General features: G+C 39.9%; 1 protein-coding gene across 5 annotated transcripts in view; it reads right to left on the bottom strand.

Annotated features, from left to right (window-relative positions):
* Positions 1 to 19,036, bottom strand: part of SOX5 (SRY-box transcription factor 5) — a 657,382-nt gene that overhangs the window by 446,641 nt on the left and 191,705 nt on the right. For all 5 annotated transcript variants that reach the window (XM_075758111.1, XM_075758131.1, XM_075758121.1 and 2 more), the window contains exon 3: positions 12,310 to 12,372. The gene's annotated coding sequence lies outside the window, so the exon portion shown is untranslated. The remainder of the gene's footprint in view (positions 1 to 12,309; positions 12,373 to 19,036) is intronic.

The raw sequence follows: 19,036 nt of genomic DNA, 5'->3' as shown, positions 1-19,036 counted from the left end.
AACCAAAAAGGGTTCTGAAACAAATCATCTTTTTTTCTCTCCTGTAGCAAAAGGGAAGGAAAGGGTTGTGCATGTAAAAATTTACTTTTTTTCCACTTCTTTTCATGCCTTTAAATGGCTTACTGTTTATATTTTTATACAGGCACACACTGCAAGCATTCCCAACACCATATTCGTATGTTTTTCTTCACAACAATTGTCTTGCTGACCTTTAGCTTGCACTATCTGTGTACAATGGGAAACTAGGACCCCTGAAATATTCTTCTCAGCTGGCACCCAAACCTTCTCCCTTTCCACATCCCCTTAATTTCATTCTGTCACTTGAAAAAAGGTCGACAAATAGAACAAGTTTAAGACAGCTAAGCCAAGAAATGCCTTATTTTTAGTGAATCCAGGCTACCAAAGTAGGAGAAAAAAATGACAGAGCACCCTTCTTCATAACCAGCCTGGGCAACACCTCTGCTTCTACCCCTCCTCCCCAGCAATGCACCCAGTGATAAAGAGCTCACAGCAACACATCTATGCAACATCAACACCCTTGATGTTTTGGAGAAATCCTGAGAATAGTTATCTCACGCTATGCTCTTAGTCCTACAGCTTGGCACTAGATATTTATGTGACTCACCCAGAAGTGGAAAGCAAGAGAACAGTATACAGCAGAAGCGCAGCAGAATACACTCAGTTCCACCGACCACTACTGACACTTAGGAGGTTGCTTCAGCATCCTGCCTATAATTTAAACTGACTACCAAAGAAGCATTTGCATACTTAAAAAAACCCCAACAAACTAACAAAAAAGCCAAACCACAACCAAAAACAATAGTCAATTTTCTTAGCCAATCTAAATGTTTGTAAGGAGGATAGCACCATCATCTTCTGCTCATCTGCTCACATGGAGAAAAAAAGAAAAGAAAAAAAGAATTAAGCTCTTCCCTTAAATTTAAAACTCACAATAGCTCAGCACAGAAGGAAGAAAAAAAAAAAAAAAAAAGAAAAAGGCAAAACCTGGTCATAAAAACTACATACATATCAAACACAGGACCTTTCTTTGAGAGGACTTTGGCAGTTATAAAATGCACCCAGAAATTACTCACTTCACTGTCTGTCCTTTAAGTAGCCAACTCTACCTGATTCATGGGTCCTGTGCGCATTACGAAATTTGTGGATTAACTGTGTAGTAGTGCAAAGATGACTGAAGACGCCCAGTATTACTTGTACCACTCACATCATCAGTGATAAAGTATCTGATTTCACATCCCTTATGGTGATGGAAGATGACACACATTTTTTCACACATTTCAAAGGCACAGGATTCTTCAAGGCAAAAAGGGAATCATACCATCGCTGAAAAAACATTAAATGGAAAACCAGAAGCAACTGAGATTAGAATATTACCCATTTTACCTTCTTTGTGAAGATAAATATGTTACCTAACAACACAGAAAAGACAGCATTTTGGTTTTATGTCTAATTTGAAAAGAAAACGTTTAATATAAATAATATTTCTGAGGATCCATCTGGCCCAAATTCCATGAGGGTCTTAGCATACTTCTGATGTGAACTGCAAAGAGAAACACCAGTGACGTTCTCACATGCCTGGATAATTTGCCCTGTGGTACGTCTTGAGAATATCTTTTTATTTGGTCATTGTTAATAGATCTTACACACAAAATCAAGCCCACAGATTACTCATGGAAGATGGTGATTTGGCGATTATCTACAGACCACAATCAGTCAAGAAATGTTATTTCTGACTCATGAGTAGTTAGCAAATATTCAAGAGAACACCACATACAATGCCAACCGAGATATTTTCCAGGAAAACGCTGAATGTGCCAAAGTCCTCACTTTTAGGGATGGTAGGTGTTGCAATGATCACCAGACTGCTGCCAAAACCCTCCCAGACAGCAAGTTCCTTGACCACACATAAGAAAACCAAACTCTTGGGGCAAAATAACTTCCTAATGACATTCTACATTATTTGACTGTCTCAGGTTAATTCCTTGGATAGATTCATATACATGAAGATGTGCTCCAGCAAGACAATTATTCTTCTGTTCTGTTTTGACTACAAAATAAATGGTTAAATCCACTAGTCACTGGCTCATAAAACAATTCGTTGAAATAATGAATTCAAATATACTAATAGGATACAGAGGTTCACCATTAATTGTTTAATCCATAGCTGCATAATACTGTACCGAATTATCCCTCCCCCCTCCCCCCCTGCTAGGAACTGACACAAGTACAGTAATTAAAATAAATCTCAACACAATCATTTGGAAAATTGCCAACATTTTCAAGAACTTATAATTTTCTTCCTCCCCTCTTTCCCCAAGATAAAATACAGTTTTGACATCTTGGTAAAAAACAGTTGCAAACTGTTACTTAGAATTTAGGAAAAAAATCACTGTTTTAATCATGACCTTTCATCTGTCCTTGATTTGGAGGGAAAGGGTGGGGGAAATTGGCCACTTACAGAAATAATCCTACTGGGCTTTCCTCTCACTGATTGACAGCCTCATGTGGCTAAACACATTCACAATTATAAATAAAAACTACCCCTCTCAAAATGGCAGAACTTATCCTCCATCAAGCAAGATGTGCTCGGAGCATAGCTTTTAGTGGAGGATGGTGAAAATGACCTTTGAAATGCAGGATAAATATCAACTCTTCTTTATCTATCTCCAGCCACAGTTGACAAAAGGATACTCCCAATAATTATTTACGTAATACCCAGAATAGCTAAATATTGGCCATGTCATTATTACAAGAATGAAAGACACATTAATAAAAGCTACTGTTAATAGTACGGTAATAATATCTGCCAGTAGGCTCACCTCAATTTAAGATTATATCTGAATATGGGCTATTTGAAGAAAAGTACAGCTACACTATTAGATGCAGCATCCTTACAGATGTTTTCAAAACGTGACAGATCGCTTCACATTTGCTGTTTAAGACTGTACAAAACCAGTGCCTCGTCGGCATTTGTCTGAGCTCACAAGGGACCAGTTCGGTGAGCTAAACCAGCGGAAAATGCTTCACTCTTTCCCAAAGTCACTTCTCTGCCAGCTTAACTTTCTGGCTGGGCTCACGGTGGGGCAGCAAAGCCCAGTTCCGGGCGAAGGGGAGCTGCAGGACTGGGTGGCTGGGGCAGAGGGCCGGTGGGGCAGGGATGCCCCTTTCTGCCAGCAGTAGGCATGGGCAAACGTGTGACCAAACCGCATCCCAAAAGGGGACTTTGAGTCACCTCTGGCTCTGCTGCTGCAACCTTTTGCAGTCTCTCCCTCACGCCTTGATTTCTCCAAGGGCAAAATAGGTATATTGAACCACACGTACCTTTGTAAAGTACTCTGAAACCATTGAATCAACTAGTTAAAGCCCATCCTGGAACTGGCTGAGCAGGTCCCTACTGTAGACATTTCTAGCAACACCTTGAATATCAGGCCACTCAGAGAGGCAGAGAGGGGGATGCATCACAGAGCACAGCCTCTAAGCAGCAAAGATGACTTGTGAATCAAGGAAAGGAGATTAAAAAAATTAAATCCCACACTATCAGACTCCTTTATACATCTCCCCACACACTTATTTCCAAAAATCAAAAGTAAAAACCAGAGCAAATTGACAGAAAATGCTGTGTAATGATCACACGAGCCCCAGGCACTTTGGAGGGGGGAAGACCCACTTTCTTTCCCCTTCAGTGGGCTCCTCTAACCACTTCTGCTTCTGTGCTGGAACCGCACCCAAGTCACCAGGCGAGAGGACACGCAGGAGCTTCTCATATGCGTGCAACCACACGTACCATCACAGGCACTTCAAATAGGCTGCGTAAAGCAATTGCTGCGTTACCAATAACATTTCTACAAACACTTCTTTTCAGACAGCTAGTATAAGGAATGAGCTTTACTGTCTTGAAACAGGCTCAGAAGTTTCACAAGCCTTCTGAGAAAAGGGTAGGGGTTTCCCCTCTCCCTCCCGCCGGCACACCACCTCCCAAAAGCCGGGGAGGCACCGAGCCGAGCAACTTGGAACAGGACCCGCGGCAGCAGATCGGCCCGGGCAGAAACAACGCTTGTCTGTCTAGGTAAGATTCCTGCCAGCCTTCCCGCTAAAATTAGAAAACGGGCGACAGTACCTTGGCGCCTGTCATTTGCTGGAGACAAATCTTTAGCTCTCTCCGCAGCCAAGGGGTGGCATTTTGATTTCTGCCTGCCAGCTCCAAGTTGCGGCGCTACCTTGCTATCGGCCGGGCTCTTCGGCAGCAAAACCCCTGTCTGGCATCGGCTGCCTGCTCTGCCCTCCAACCTTGGCACCATCCTTCTCCCCAAACAGCAGAAGTGGGAGAAAGCCGAGCGAGGGTCAGCACAACTCAAAATGGACAAAAAACTTTCCGGAGGGGGGACAATAATTTTCACTCACGACAGATTAAAACTCCAGCCTGGCTAGCTCAAAAAGTAAATTCAGCGTGGAAGCAGGCACGCTCATAATTCACACAGTTATATCAATATCACTTTTTAATCAAAAGATCTCAACCTCTTTCACATAGATCACAAACACTAAGCGTCACAATATTCCTGTGACAGAGCAATGAATTATTGTGCCCACTTTTATTAAAAGTATTTTAGTTGATCTATTACCTATGTAAGTTACAGATATATTCTACTGTCACAATCTCAAACACATTGATCCTCACAAATCTTCTCTGAAGTAGGGAAATACTATTTTCTCCATTTTGGGTAATTGGAAACTCCACTGCAGACAGACTATGGCCAGATGTAAACGATCTAAAAATCCACCTAATCCCTGGGCCTCCACTTTCGACTGGCTAGGCATTTCTATAGGCCTAGAGACATCCAATAAAAAAACACTAGGTTAGGGATTAGGCAGAATTTAGGCCTAAATTTGGGTTGAAAACTGCCCTTAATGCACTCGGGTATCTTTCCTGCTGTACCTCCTTGCAGCCAAAGCACACCACAGGGCTGGCAGCTAGAAGCCAAGGCTGCAGCCGAGCATCACGGGGCACAAGCCCACAGGGACTCAGCTGTGCAATCAGGGCTTCAGGCTGCCAGCTCTCAAAGCAGCAGCCCTTCCTTCACCCAAAACTGAAATAGAAAAATATTATTATTATGGACATTGCGCAACAAAGTTTTCATTAAAACAAAATGCCCACCTTCTCAGTTAAAGACCTGATAACAGAGATGTTACTCCTTCAAGAAAAGAAAGGAAAAAAAAGTTGCTTTCGTCCCTTAGTTGCTTCGTCTTCCTTGTAATAAACTATCTTGTGATCATTAGAGAGGTTTACACTGTAGAAATAATGCCGAGAGGAAGAAACATAGAGGCTAAATTTTTAATTTAATTTTTGAAAGTGAAAAATCTCTTGGGTAAAAATGACACCCCTGCTTTTTCTGAGCTACATGTCGGTTGAAGTACTTAGCGTTTGGCCACGTCTGCACATACATTATGAAGTTATCATGCTGTTATGGTTATCATTGACAAACCTCTTCAAAGAACAGTGTTTTCTGTCAACTGTGAAATGCAGCATGTTTACACAAGACAGAAAATAACATGATGTTCCTCACCCTACTGTTTTAAGTCTACACTTTATGAAACTATTATTAGAGTTTTATATTACTATAAGAGGTTGGAAAACAAAATACCACTCTCAGAAAGTTATAGAAAACCCATGGGTTTTTTATATATATATGTATCTATCTATCTTCAGGTCTCATTTACCCTTATATTTGACACAAATGAAAATAAAACAGCATTTTAAGCTCCTGGAAATGACAGTATCATGTTATCTAGATAAGTAACACAAAGCTATTATTGAAATTCTGATAGCATTTGCTTTACTGGTAAAGGAAAATTACCTGTAATGCATAGTTTAAATAATTACTTTTAAACAAAAGCTTCTTTTCTACATCACTTATTTATCTTCCGAGACCAGCTCAGCAGGGCTATGTATTTTATTAAAATTGCCTTCAGATTACTAATGGCAGGGTGTGTGTTAGCACAGGAGAAAGGATGGCCGTTTGACTTCTGTTCTTAATATTGGGAGTCAGTCCAGACACTGAAGAGCCAGAACTCTGCTGTGCATTTGAGTAAGTTAGCAACACTTGGCTTGCTAATGATACTGGCAACAGCATTTCGGGATGATGGGTCAGACAAACTGGAAAGCTTATAATTGTGCTTACAGCAACAACAAAATCCAATTCTGAAATCCCTTTTACCGACGTTTCACTTGGTATCAAGTCTCCTGACTGGAAATTATTTTGTAAGCTCTTGCCCAATATTTCTCCATTCTCTTTCTCTCACGCTCAACTTTGGATGTTCCCTGTGCCACATCAGGAAACGGCATTAACAATTGTGAGCTACTCTGTGGTGAGTTTATGTGGCAGATAACTTTCTGGTAGATCTTGTTTCCTCTCAGAGGAAGCCACAGTCAAAATGCGCTTTGATCCATGAAGCACGGGCACTGAAACCTGAAGTCCTCCTTCCGGAGGAGCCATGGAGCAAACACACACCTGCGCCTGTGGCTGCAGCTACAAACCCTGGGCGCAGGTCTTGCCTGCCCCACGGGAACAGGCGGGTCCAGCTCCTCAGTTTGGTCACTCCTTTCCATCATCACCACGCCTTTCACGTGAAAAGTGTGCGCATCTACATTCTCACATCCTTACATTGAGCAAGTTGATTTGCTTGATTAAATCATTATACATTTATATGTCATTATTTATTCTTATGGTTAAATTAATCCGTTTAGCATCTCTTTCTTTAAAGTGATTAAAACTCTAGATATCAAAACTTATGATTTTTCACGTGAGCAAACACCACAACTGCTACTTACACTTCAGAACTGAAATTGGTAATTAAGGTGGTTTCTTTCCTTCATTGAAGAGATATCTGACTATAAGCAGAAAAGATCACAAAAGCTTCCTGAAGTTTTGTAAATGATCACGATATTGGCCTAAGAGAGAAAGCAGGATTTGTCCACTGCAGTGACCCTGTAGTTTGGTGAAGCTTAACAGCTCCATAGAGATAACATTTGCTGAAATTTTAACTAACTTTTAAGTGACATTTAAGGAAAACCATGAAAAATGTTCACTAGCTGATTTTCACAGGTTCTGAGGTGCCCACACACCATGTCAGCTTCAGAAGGAGACTTACTCATCACCTCTGAAAAACAGCCCAGATGCACACTGCTTCCAGGTAAGCCGGACCAACACCTCCCAGTAGAAAGCAACATTACTAAACACACACAAAAAGCAGGAAAGCCAGATAAAGCTCTTGACTTTTTTCCCCCCCCTAAATAAAGAGCATTTCCTCTTTCAGAAAAAAATGAACAAGAAGTTAACATCCCACACATAAGCCTCAAAGCCAAAGAAAGGCAAACTTTTTCAGAAACCCTGCCCCTCAGCTTGCCCAGCTACACCAGGGCTGGTTAGATCCCACAGACTGGAAACAGCAACAGGACTTCCCACAGGTAAGCTTGAATGAAATACTTGGACTTTTAACTACTGATCCACTTATTCCCATTATCTGGTTTTCAGAAAGAAAATCATGCACTTATCACAAAGTGTACCCATGTGCAGGACACATATAAAACCAACTTGTTCAGAGGAGGAAGGCAGAGGAATCACTTCTCTTCGGGGCAAATTATCAATGCCTTTTAATTATGGGAATTTTTTGTTTTACATTTGAAAGTGTTTCTAAAAAGCAAGCAAAATCATTAGCAGAAAAGTTACCAGGAGCACTCTGACCTAAACTAAAAAGGTAAAAAGAATCCAGCTATGCATATATAATAATAGCTCTCTAGTAAGAAGAAATCAGAATCAAGCATGTAAGACACCAGATCACAATTTCAGATCCCAAGCAGATTGATCCAAAGTGTTTCTAGATTGATGACATTTCTCCAAGACTCTAGTGCCACCTTCTCACTCTCGATCTCATCTCAGCTGCCCTAGCAACATTGCTTTTAGAAGAGGTCACATGTGATCTGTCATCTACTCTGCTGTTTCTTAGAGCCACGTGATATTCATTGCTTATAATAGGTAGGCAAGAGATCGCCACCCATCCTACCTAATTGTGCTGGTTTTGACTGGGATAGAGTGAATTTTCTTCACAGTAACTAGGATGGGGCTGTGGTTTGGATTTGTGCTGGAAACAGTGTTGGTAACCCAGGGATGTTTTCATTACTACTGAGCAGTGCTTACACAGAGCCAAGGCCTTTGCTGCCTCTCATGCCACCCCACCAGCGAGGAGGCTGGGGGTGCACAAGGAGCTGGGAGGGGACACAACCGGGACAGCTGACCCCCAACTGACCAAAGGGATATTCCATACCATACGACGTCATGCTCAGCATATAAAGCTGAGGGAAGAAAGAAGGGGGAGACATTTGGAGTGATGGCATTTGTCTTCCCAAGTAACTGTTACACATGATAGAGCCCTGTTTTCCCACCTGCCTGCCCATGGGAAGTGGTGAATGAATTCCTTGCTTTGCTTGCATGCACAGCTTTTGCTTTACCTATTAACCTGTCTTCATCGCAACCCACAAGTTTTCTCACTTTCACTCTTCTGATTCTCTCCTCCATCCTGTAGAGATGGGGGAGCGAGCAAGCGGCTGTGTGGGGCTTAGCTGCTGGCTGGGGTTAAACCACAGCACTAATGTGATACCCAAACCCATCAAGATTGCTTTAAAAAAAATCTGCTCTTGGTTGTATTGAAACTTTTTTTTAAAAAAGACACAAATCAATAGCTTCTGTTTGTAAGAACAGGACAGGTGAAAGGACATTTCACTCGTGTTTGCTGGTACGCTCAGCTTCTTTAGTTATCATTTCCCATTTGGTCCCATTCTGATAGGCATATCAGTGGAGGATGTGCATGAATTTAATTTGTGTCATCTAGGAATAGTCATCCACTGATTCTCAGTTACCTGAGCAACTGCTGGGTGCAAAACGAAGGGGCAAGAACAAACTTAGGATAAAGTTTATTCAGTGCCATAAAGTCACCCTAATTCCATCTTAAGCAACAGTTCTTGCAGTTGAAATCCACAAAGACATAGCAGTAAGAACTCTGGCATATGAACACTCCAATAAAACATCACAATATGATTTGGACTTGATCCTTTCACATAACTGTGATACTCTTCAGACCTGATGGGTTAACTGATCAATCAGAGGTACCCACTCACAAGCCACTCTTGCAAACAAGCCTCAGTCATCAGTTTTTACAAAAACTAGCACAAAATACACCAAAACTAAACCCATCCATGCAAATAAAAGATTTAGATCTCAAAGTTCAGGATGACACAGAAAACAAATGGTGTGCAAGAACAGGGGCTTCCTCCCTCTCACAGCCACACTCAGAAATGCATGCAAATACTGTGAGCTTTCAGATTACCAATTTAGCAGTTAGTTTCATTTTGAGACCTTTTTGGAGGGGAAGTAATACAGTAACAGCAATTCCTCCCACCCCACTTCCCACTGTCGCCACACAGACTCAAATTCTCAGGTTGACCAAAACCGTATCTGCAACAGAAAATGGGATTATAATGAGAATTTGCCTGAGAACGTCCACATTATTTACCAAACTAGAAGCAAAATCTGAGGCGAGCATACAACCTCAAACTCCTTTTCGTTGTTTCATAGAGCTACGCTCTCCAGCCTACAATGGGTGTCCAAATTGCAGACTGCAGATTTAATGTGCTTTACCACAACTGCATGGAGGAAGTTTCTGCAACTGTACCAATACCCACTCTTTCTCATCAAAAATCATATAGAGGGAGAAGTCATAAAAATTTATACTTTATTTGGGAAAAGGTTGAATAATTTGTTTTTAATGACTTTTAGACAACCTATAAAAAAAAATACCAACACCCCCCCCACCACCACCACCCGCTTTCAATCTCTGGCTGCTTTTCATTTTCATCAGTAAGACAAGTTCTGCCACATGGTTCAAATTTTTTATAGATTAATCTTTCTACTGTCTTTTTTAAAAAAAATTATATTAAATTTAACTGTAGGGATAAACAAAGGTATGTATGTCTATAGATACATTTTATATACATGAACATGATGTATTTGACAGTTGTCTTCTCCACCCTTTCCATTTCACTTGTTTCCACTTTAACTGCAAACTCTTTGTAGCAGAATCCATGTCTTTCTAGTCTTACTCAGTCCAAATTTGATTAGAGTTTATAGTAACATAATGTTTATACGCTAAGAAACTATAATAAGAAACCACTCACTATTCCTATTGTGTGGAAGAGCACATCTATGAAAATCAAAAGGAGCATGTGAAAAGATAATTTATAAATATTTAAGAGTTGAACATATCCTGATCAAAGGCAGTGGAAACGGAGGTTGAGCCTGAAGAATTATCTTAAGTCTGCCATACTTTAACTACCAGTTCCTAGCAGTCAACTAAAATGTTATGAAAAAGCACAGAAACTGAGCTTTAATACTAAACATATGACCCAGCACACATAGGGAGACAGCCTGATGCATTACACTGGTTTGCTTGGATGTAACTTCACAGCAAAAAACAGATGCCAATATATGGTTTCGAAAATTTCAAGAAAGCACTTGCAAATTAAAAAACCCCAAAGAAACTCAAAAGATAAATTCTTCCAAACCAAACAACACATCCCTAATCATCTCCACGTACAGCTTGTTAGAGGTCTATTAGTGACATACACAGTGAAGATGCAAATCCTTCATTCTCAGAAACATTTTGCAACTAAAAATCTGTTTTTACAGTGCTGCCATTTAGTTTGTATTGATGAGCTCTCCTAAGTGCCAGGGACCAAATTATTACAGATTACAAAATGATTTATTCTTTTATCAGCCACAAACTTCTTTTCACCTCTGAGTTTGAGCCAAGCTTACTCTATGTGCTTGCAAACTCTCAAAGGAGTTAGGTATTTCTCATGTTATGTGTTGCTAGAAGTCCTCTCCAAAAAGCCACTACACTGATGGCTGTGCGGATGAGCAAGGGAGGCACTCGCTGCCCCACAGAGCTTATTATCCCTACGTCAGACAAAGCACGACAGGTGGATCCAGCAGGGAATTTCAAACGGAGCAATACTCATTTTGGTGTTATTTACATCTTCTGGAGCTCCGAATATTAAAATTTAAATGTATTCTCACAAATTTGTAAGAGGGGAAGGAAAAATCAAGGATTCTTGCTACAGCATGCTATGAAGAAAAGGCAGAGAAGCAGAAATGCATCAGTCAGTCACTCCTGGTTTGGGTAAGCTCTAAGACAGAATCCTAGGGCCAAGTACTGCACTCTCACTCAGGCACATCTTATGTATCAATAGCTTTACCTCAGTAAGAGCCCAGAAAAGACTGCAGGACAATTTATATAATTGACTGGATCAGTAGCTACACCTGTTATTAAGATTACTTGACACAAGCAATTAAACAACTACCTGCAGTTGTTCATACCCCACCAATATTTTGCCATTTCAGCTGATTTATCTATGCTGCATGACTGCCTCAGGCTGAGCATTTTGGAAACAGTACAACTTTTTCCAAGAACAAGGTTAAGGAATATTACGCTTAAAATTCCTCGAGCTCTTCCTCTGAAAAGAGCGCCAGCGCTTCAAGCTTGGGAGGAAGGTTTGAAATCTGGCAGCCTGGCTGTGGCTTTTGTCCCCGAGAAAAGCCTTTTGTCCTCAGATGTGCCCCAAGTAAGCCCTCAGAGAACTGCAGTTCACAAAGACAGTTCTTAACGACAAATGCTTGGTTTTCCAAAGTTGTTATTGTGCTTTCAGCACAGATTTTATATGAAAGCAAGTGTTGCATCTTGATTATACTGTATTTCACCTCCACCCCGTTTAAAAACCATGTAGAACAGGAAATGAGACAAAGTAATCAAATGAGTCTTCAAAGAAGAGAACACTGCAAACTTACAGATATCACACAAGTACCTTAGTAAAACATTTCTTGAAATAATGCAAACACCAGCCCAGCTGTCCACACAACACAGCTGTCACCCTTGAATGGGGCAACTTTGTTCAAGTAGCTCACAGGCACTGCCAGCTATTATACCAGCTCATTATTTCCCAGCCTTTATTGCACTTCTCTTCAAGCCGCCCTCCCGCGGCAGGGGAGCGGTTCTGCCCCATCGCAGGTGAGGAACCAGCCCAGCGAAGCGTTTGCCCGCGGTTACGCAGAAAGGCTGCGAAGGAACAGGGAACTCAACCCGACTGTGCAGCTCCTGAGCCAGCCTTGTCTCCCAGAGCTGAGCCAACCTGCTGCACTTCCAGAAATGCCTCGCCGGCAAGTAAGAAAACACACCTCTTACCTGCCAAGTCTCCCAGCTTAAATTTTCAACTCCTCTTCTTTTTATTTTCTTCTGCTTCCAACACTGAAGGCAGGCAGGGGAAAGAAAAGAAAAAAAAACCATATCAAAGGAAGAGCCACAACTCTCATTCAAAACCATTTTCATATTCACTACAATGTTTTATCTCGAGCAAAAATCTCAAGGAAATAAAGTGGGGTTTCTCTGTTCGTTTTCCACAGACCTCAGATCAGGCCTTTAGCAAAGCTCTCCCTAAAATATGAGATGCTGAACCTGAAAGCAAGACCTGTAGCATCAGGAGAGGGGGATCTCGTTAAAGGAAAACTACATTGAGGGAAGCAACAGATATTAAGGAAGAGATGGGGATTAGGATCCCAGTACAGTGAGGTGCTTATTCACAGAACTGTAGGAATACATGTAACTTTAATTACAAGTCTCTACTCAGATGGACACAAACTCACACAGGAACCTTCAGGGTCTGCGGGGGGAAGGAGAGAGAGGGGCAAGTGGAAAACTGAGCCGCAGTCAGCTGAAATCAATAGAAAGATTGACAGCAATTTCAATGGACTTTGGATCATACCCAAAGCGGCAGAAAAAAAAAAAAAAAAAAAAGATGCAGCAGAAACAGGGAGAATAAATGAGAAAGCAGATTAATAACTCCAAGAAATATTATTAGTACAATTTAAGAATAGCTGGGGAATTGCAAGAAGAGGGTTAGATTCTGCTCTTTAGACTCATAAACCCTGGCTTTCTCCATCAAAATCAATGGAGTAGTTTTAGATTTACATCAGTGTAACTAAGAACAAAATCAAATTAAGGAGTACAGAGTAAGTGGAGAAAAACCAAGCATTATTGAGCGTTCCAACACTGGGAGGCACTCAGATACTATAGTGCTGAAGGCCACGTTAGTAGATTGATTAAATGATTGATCCATCAGTAGGAGATTTATCCAATACGGGGAGGAAACAGAGAGCTTTAAGTCAAGACTACTAATCAGCTATCATTTATATTTTCTGCACACTATAAACATACAAAGGAGATGCTTTATAGAATTTGCGGTAATAATAATTTCCAATTATTTCCCACTCTTGAGATAGAATAGTTCTAACACATTTCAACATTTTAAAGGTGTTTTGTAAAAGTATTTTGAAAAAAGTTTTCATAACAAAATCCCAAGACTTTCACGTTCTCATTTAGATCATCTCCTTACTTGAGTCTTACAGACTGATACCAAAGACTACAAAAACTAAACCCAGAGCTATTGGTACTAGGAGACGCGCTATTTTTCTTGGATGAACGACTGAGATTTTCTCTACATTTCATTGCTAGGCACATCGTGAGTTTTGTATATGACAGTGTGAAAGTAGCAGTTTCTTTTCAACAGTTTCATGCTCCCACAAACACAGACTAGTTTCTTTCAGACACCTACTTTCACTAATGCATTGCCATTCCTTATGTCATGTACACACTGCTTCTGTTCTAAAAACACAAACCCTAATAAAAAGTAAAGCTCTGGCTTGAGCTAATCTTTCTTATATTTTATTTACTTCTTATTTCCTTCTAAAATCGCTGCAATTATCACATTGTTCTTAAGTCCTTACCACTAGGATTTCAAATGACTTGAACATTATCTGGTTTTATTACAAATAAAATTTATTCCATCCAGTCTCCCTTTCATTTCCATGTTTAGTTCACAAAATCCACCCATTTCTAATGGATATCTGCAACAAAGCTAGTTACTTTTTGCAACATCTCTGTCACGTACACATGCATGCATTTTTTCACTTTTTAGTAGCTGGCCTACAGGCACAGAGAAGGCTACTACTAGTAACACAAGGAAATCTATTTAATCTCAAATTGTAGAGATTTGTGTTTAAATAAGTGAAACAAGAGGTTCTATCTAGTTCCTGCTCCCACAGGTAGACTTTAATTAATAATTACAAGTTCAGTCCCTGTATTCCAACTTGCAATCAGACTATTTAAAGAAAAACACAGGTTTAATTTTTAAGTAAGTTTATAAAAAAATTTACAAATGTCTTTTAATGGAGAATACTGATTTCCCTTCAGAGAACATGATGTCCTTGGCTAGATTATTTTCTCATAGGATTCACCCAGACTTTTCAAAAACATAAGGTAACTTTAACCAGAACAGGAGGGAACATTTCCTACAATGCTGTGGAGCAGTAAGCTGAAAGCTACACCTTCCCATATGGAAGATGAATTTGTGTTTCATATATATGCGTTTATAACAGGGTTGTGTAGAACATAGCATGACACACAAAACACTCTCTAACTTAACATTCTTCTATTAGTTTGTCTGTCACTGATGAGTGGATCACTGGGTCCTATTCCAAGGTCTAATGATCACAAGTGCCATTATTATTACTATATGTCAACCTATTCTTAAATACAGTTTCAGAAAGAAACAACATTTTTACAGCACTTCCCTGGGAGTTACATGCATTTTGATTCCCAACACTCGGCTGGCTGCAGCAGGATCAGAAAGAGATGATCCAAACCACAGACGGAACTTCAGAAGGTTCTACCTGGATATTTATTTGAATATGTTTGCTCAACTTTACTAAGAGATTAGGCTCTTAACTGTATTATAACAAATTTATTATAGGTTACAGGTTAGTAAATAGGCCACCAGTGCACGTACCTACAATCAAAAATCAGAGCTGAGCATCTTGGGCATAACAGTATTGTACTTGAGAGTTATCATCTGCTGCATAGAGGAAATGGAGCAGAAAATTTGTCTGTAAGTCACCATTTCCCTTTCTTCCATCTCCCAAAAATAAACAAATTAAAGACATTGTGAAAGGTTTACAGTAAGACCCATGCAAAACTTTCACCACAAAATGTAAAAATCCCTCATGCTTCATTACAAATCTGAAAAACAAGACAGTATCGGCAAACAACTTTCACACAATGATTAAGAGTGTTAAAAACAGAAACTAAAGAAAAGCTCTGAGATTGAGAAAGTATTATGATTTTAAGAAGAAATTATTTGAAATAGAGTGTTTTCATATGGTGTGGCCAAAAGCCAAAGAAAATCATTATTTTCAGAAACTGAAAACCATCTTTATGGGCAGAATTCTTGCAAACCACTAAAAAAAAAAAGAAGTAATTTACATACCCTGACATCCCCAAATTTATGTTTACTAGCAGTATATCTTTATCTTCAGTTGCAAACAACTTCTTTCAATGGTTGAAAAAACTTTATAATTCAAGATGATTTCAGGGAGTTCTGGAAATCTTTCAGAACTAGGCTAGAATTTATTATACATTAGAAAAGAAACAACACAAAGCAAACCACCTATATTAACCATCCACAAAAATAGCATCTGGCTTCCTGGCTCTATTTTTGTGAATTTACTCTGAAAGTAGTCTCATCACTTCAACAATACCCCTCTCAAACAGTTCTGGGATTCTCGGTTTTATGTTTTTCAAGTCCTAGGTAGCGACCCCTCAAAGTCAGGGACTGTCTTCATCCAACTTGTCCATGAAGTGCCTGCTGCAGTGGGGTGTCTGGTTCCCACCTGCAGTTTTAGGGTACTGTTATCTAAGATGCTACAGTAGAACACATTAACATCCCTCAAGCTTTCATCTTTTTCTTCAGCATTGACAATATGCATTTAAGGAAAGAAATTACAAAGCTGGACACTTAGAATCATAGAATCATTTAGGTTGGAAAAGTCCCTTAAGGGTAATGGTTGGACTCAATGATCTAACGCTACCAAGTCCACCACTAAACCATGTACCTAAGCACCCTGTCTATATGTCTTTTAAACAGCTCCAGGGATGGTGACTCAACCACTTGCCTGGACAGCCTGTTCCTTTCAGTGAAGAAACTTGAACTTGAACCTACAAAAGACTGGAAGAGCAGCTTGAGAGGAATAAATTGCTCTGTTCACCTCAGTGAGATGTTAACACTGATAACCCAAGAATGACAATGACATGGTTGAAGTTTAAACTATTTCAAGGTTTATATATGAAAAAAAAGAACAGGTTGCATAAAGTACCATATGACTTCCCACTCTGATGTTGTGGGCATGTGGCATTTGAGAGAGAACCTGTTTAGCCTCCTCCCATCTAGCAAGGAACCAGCCTCACAGAGCCTAACACAGTACAACAACCACCTAAACAAGAGAAATGAATTCAAGTGGCTCAACAGAGTTCAAAAACGCCACTTAAGCGAACTACATGAGCAGAGCTGAATTTGTAGGCAACCTCAGAAGGGTATTTACACCCTTTTCCACCCTCCTCTGCTCTCACTGCAATACTTGTACAGCAAATTTCTTAAATCAGATATGGCAGAACCACTAATAATCCATTTGCACTCGGTGAGCTTGGCTAATGAATTCAAATGAGAGCAGAAGCAAGCCACGGACTGCCAGATTTTTAATATCCTCATATTTTCTAGTAATAGTGTAATTGTAATTAATGTTTACTTTGTTGTGTATTTTATTGTTGAGTCTTTAAAGTCCTCTGGGATCCCTTTGGGATATACAGCACTATATAAATGTAAGTTGTTATTATCAAATAACAATCACCGGCCATTTAAATTACACAATAGCTACCTGATTATACTTAACCAAGTTAAAGCTCTAATAAAAAATGATTATATATAATATAAATTAAAGATATTTTTCCCCTGTTCAAAGAACCCGAAGTTCTTTGCATTGAGTATGCAAGTGCCCTGCAACACCTGGAGCTTGATCCTGCAGTACTGAAATCAGTTAGGACTTCTGCTGTTGCTTTCAACGGAGAGGTGATAAGATGCTCGGCAAAGAGTTAAATATCTTGACAATTCTACCCTTACGAAGCAGCAAAATTAAGATTTGTTTCCCAAAAGCATTTCATAGATTATTCATCTTTACCTCTAGTATTGATCCTGAAGCATCTGTAACAGTCATTTTGGCTCTATCACCAGTTGTATATACATGCTGTATGTATGAGAAATTATTTCAACATAGCATAGAGATCCCTGAGCTTACACTAAACCACAGTTAACTTGGTGTTGGTGCTGCCAATTGGGCTCACTATGGAACATGAAGAAGGCAAGTTCCTCTCTGTAGTCAGAAGTCCCAACCATCTCCTCTTCTATGATATATCCACAGGGACACAGAGTCCAAAATATTTACCCTCAGTCTTGCACATGAAATAGTCCTTGCAACCATGAGAGATATTTTAGGATGCAGTAGACTCTGGAAGTACTGTTGTCAGGCATACTTCGAAAGCTCAAAATCACACAATCAGCAATAAGGTACATGACATTTTATACACAGACTCTTGTAGGAGATTATTTACTTGTCTTTAAACTATTAAAAATCACATCTTCAAGCTTTGAATCCGCCGGAGAAAGAACTAATTTAGCTGGAAGTCTAACATATAAAAACATGACTCCAGGACTTAAGGTTAGAGAAAACCTTGCTTTTGCTCTCTCCTAATAAATATCATGAGACTGGGGGGTGGGTAGAAACACATCTTTTCTAGCTGACCTCTGCCAAGTCATTTCCCTTGCTTTAGGTTTCTGCTCTGTGGAATGGGGGTAATGGCATTAACCTCGTTACTGATGAATAGCGCTGTAGATAGGTCTACATTATATTTCAGTGATAATAGATCATCTTGTGGACCTTTTAGTATCAATAAAAAAAAAAATTCATTCCAGAGTCAATGACCTGTTGGCAAGCGATGACTAACCCAACTTAAATTCAACTGCACAGGTTAAGAACACAGCCCAGGATCCCTCCAGCAGAGATGGACAGACTGCCCTACAGGTCGTAAAAGCCTGATGGGGGCTGAAACGTTTTTGCCGAAAAGCATCTCTCTGTGCTGACTACAAAGACAGGCTCAGAAGACAATGTTCAAAACCTAGTGACCTCAGATAAGTGCCTAATGTTAGTTAGGATGAACCTGGAGCCACAACCTTGATTTTAATCAGTTCTGGATTCTTCTGAAATTTTATCGGGGGGGGGGGGGCCAAAGAAAAAAAGTTTTAATCTGAACCTCCCTCCTTTTCTTGCTTCTTCCCCAAAATATTTTTTTTTTAATTAAGAAGTTATGGTGGGTTGATTTTTATGTGAAAAGTCTACTAAAAACATTACCTTCAGAAAATAACTTCAGCATTTCCCCCACCAGAAGTATAAATGTTTTGTTTCAAATATGATACTTCAAACCAAACACGTTCAGTTTTCATGTAAAAATTGTTCACTTTCATTTTAAATGAAAATAACTGAAGTGAGAAGAGACTGCACATCTTTGAGAACTGGACATCAACTCTAAGATGTGGGCTAAGATCACACTAGGTGAAGATCCCTCTCCCCAGCAATACAAATGACAACGATGATACACCACAGACCTTTCACATACACTTAAGGACTTCAGTGGCGCTCAGCCAACTTCCACCAGCTGAGAATCTGGGACAGAAGCCCCAGCTGAAATCAGGGTTTCCTTGTAGGAACCTCTCTATACACACAAAGCAAGAGACAGCCCTCACGATACAGTTTGTAGTTTAAAAAGACAGCATAAACAAAAGATGAGAAGTAGAGATTATTACTAAGGTAGTAGAAGCACCTGTTGCAAAGTGACAAAGAAATCTGGGAAAAAGCAAGACAATGATTTCTTGAGTTCTGAGCTCCCAACTAATGCTTCCTTTCTTAAGGCCATTTCTTGCAGTCAGCTTGGAAGTAAAAATTTAATAAATTAATAATAACGAGTAGTGTTT

The sequence above is a fragment of the Balearica regulorum genome, chromosome 1 (genome assembly GCF_011004875.1).
Source record: "Balearica regulorum gibbericeps isolate bBalReg1 chromosome 1, bBalReg1.pri, whole genome shotgun sequence".
Lineage (NCBI taxonomy): Eukaryota > Metazoa > Chordata > Aves > Gruiformes > Gruidae > Balearica > Balearica regulorum.
This window is presented reverse-complemented; position numbering and strand designations above follow the sequence as displayed.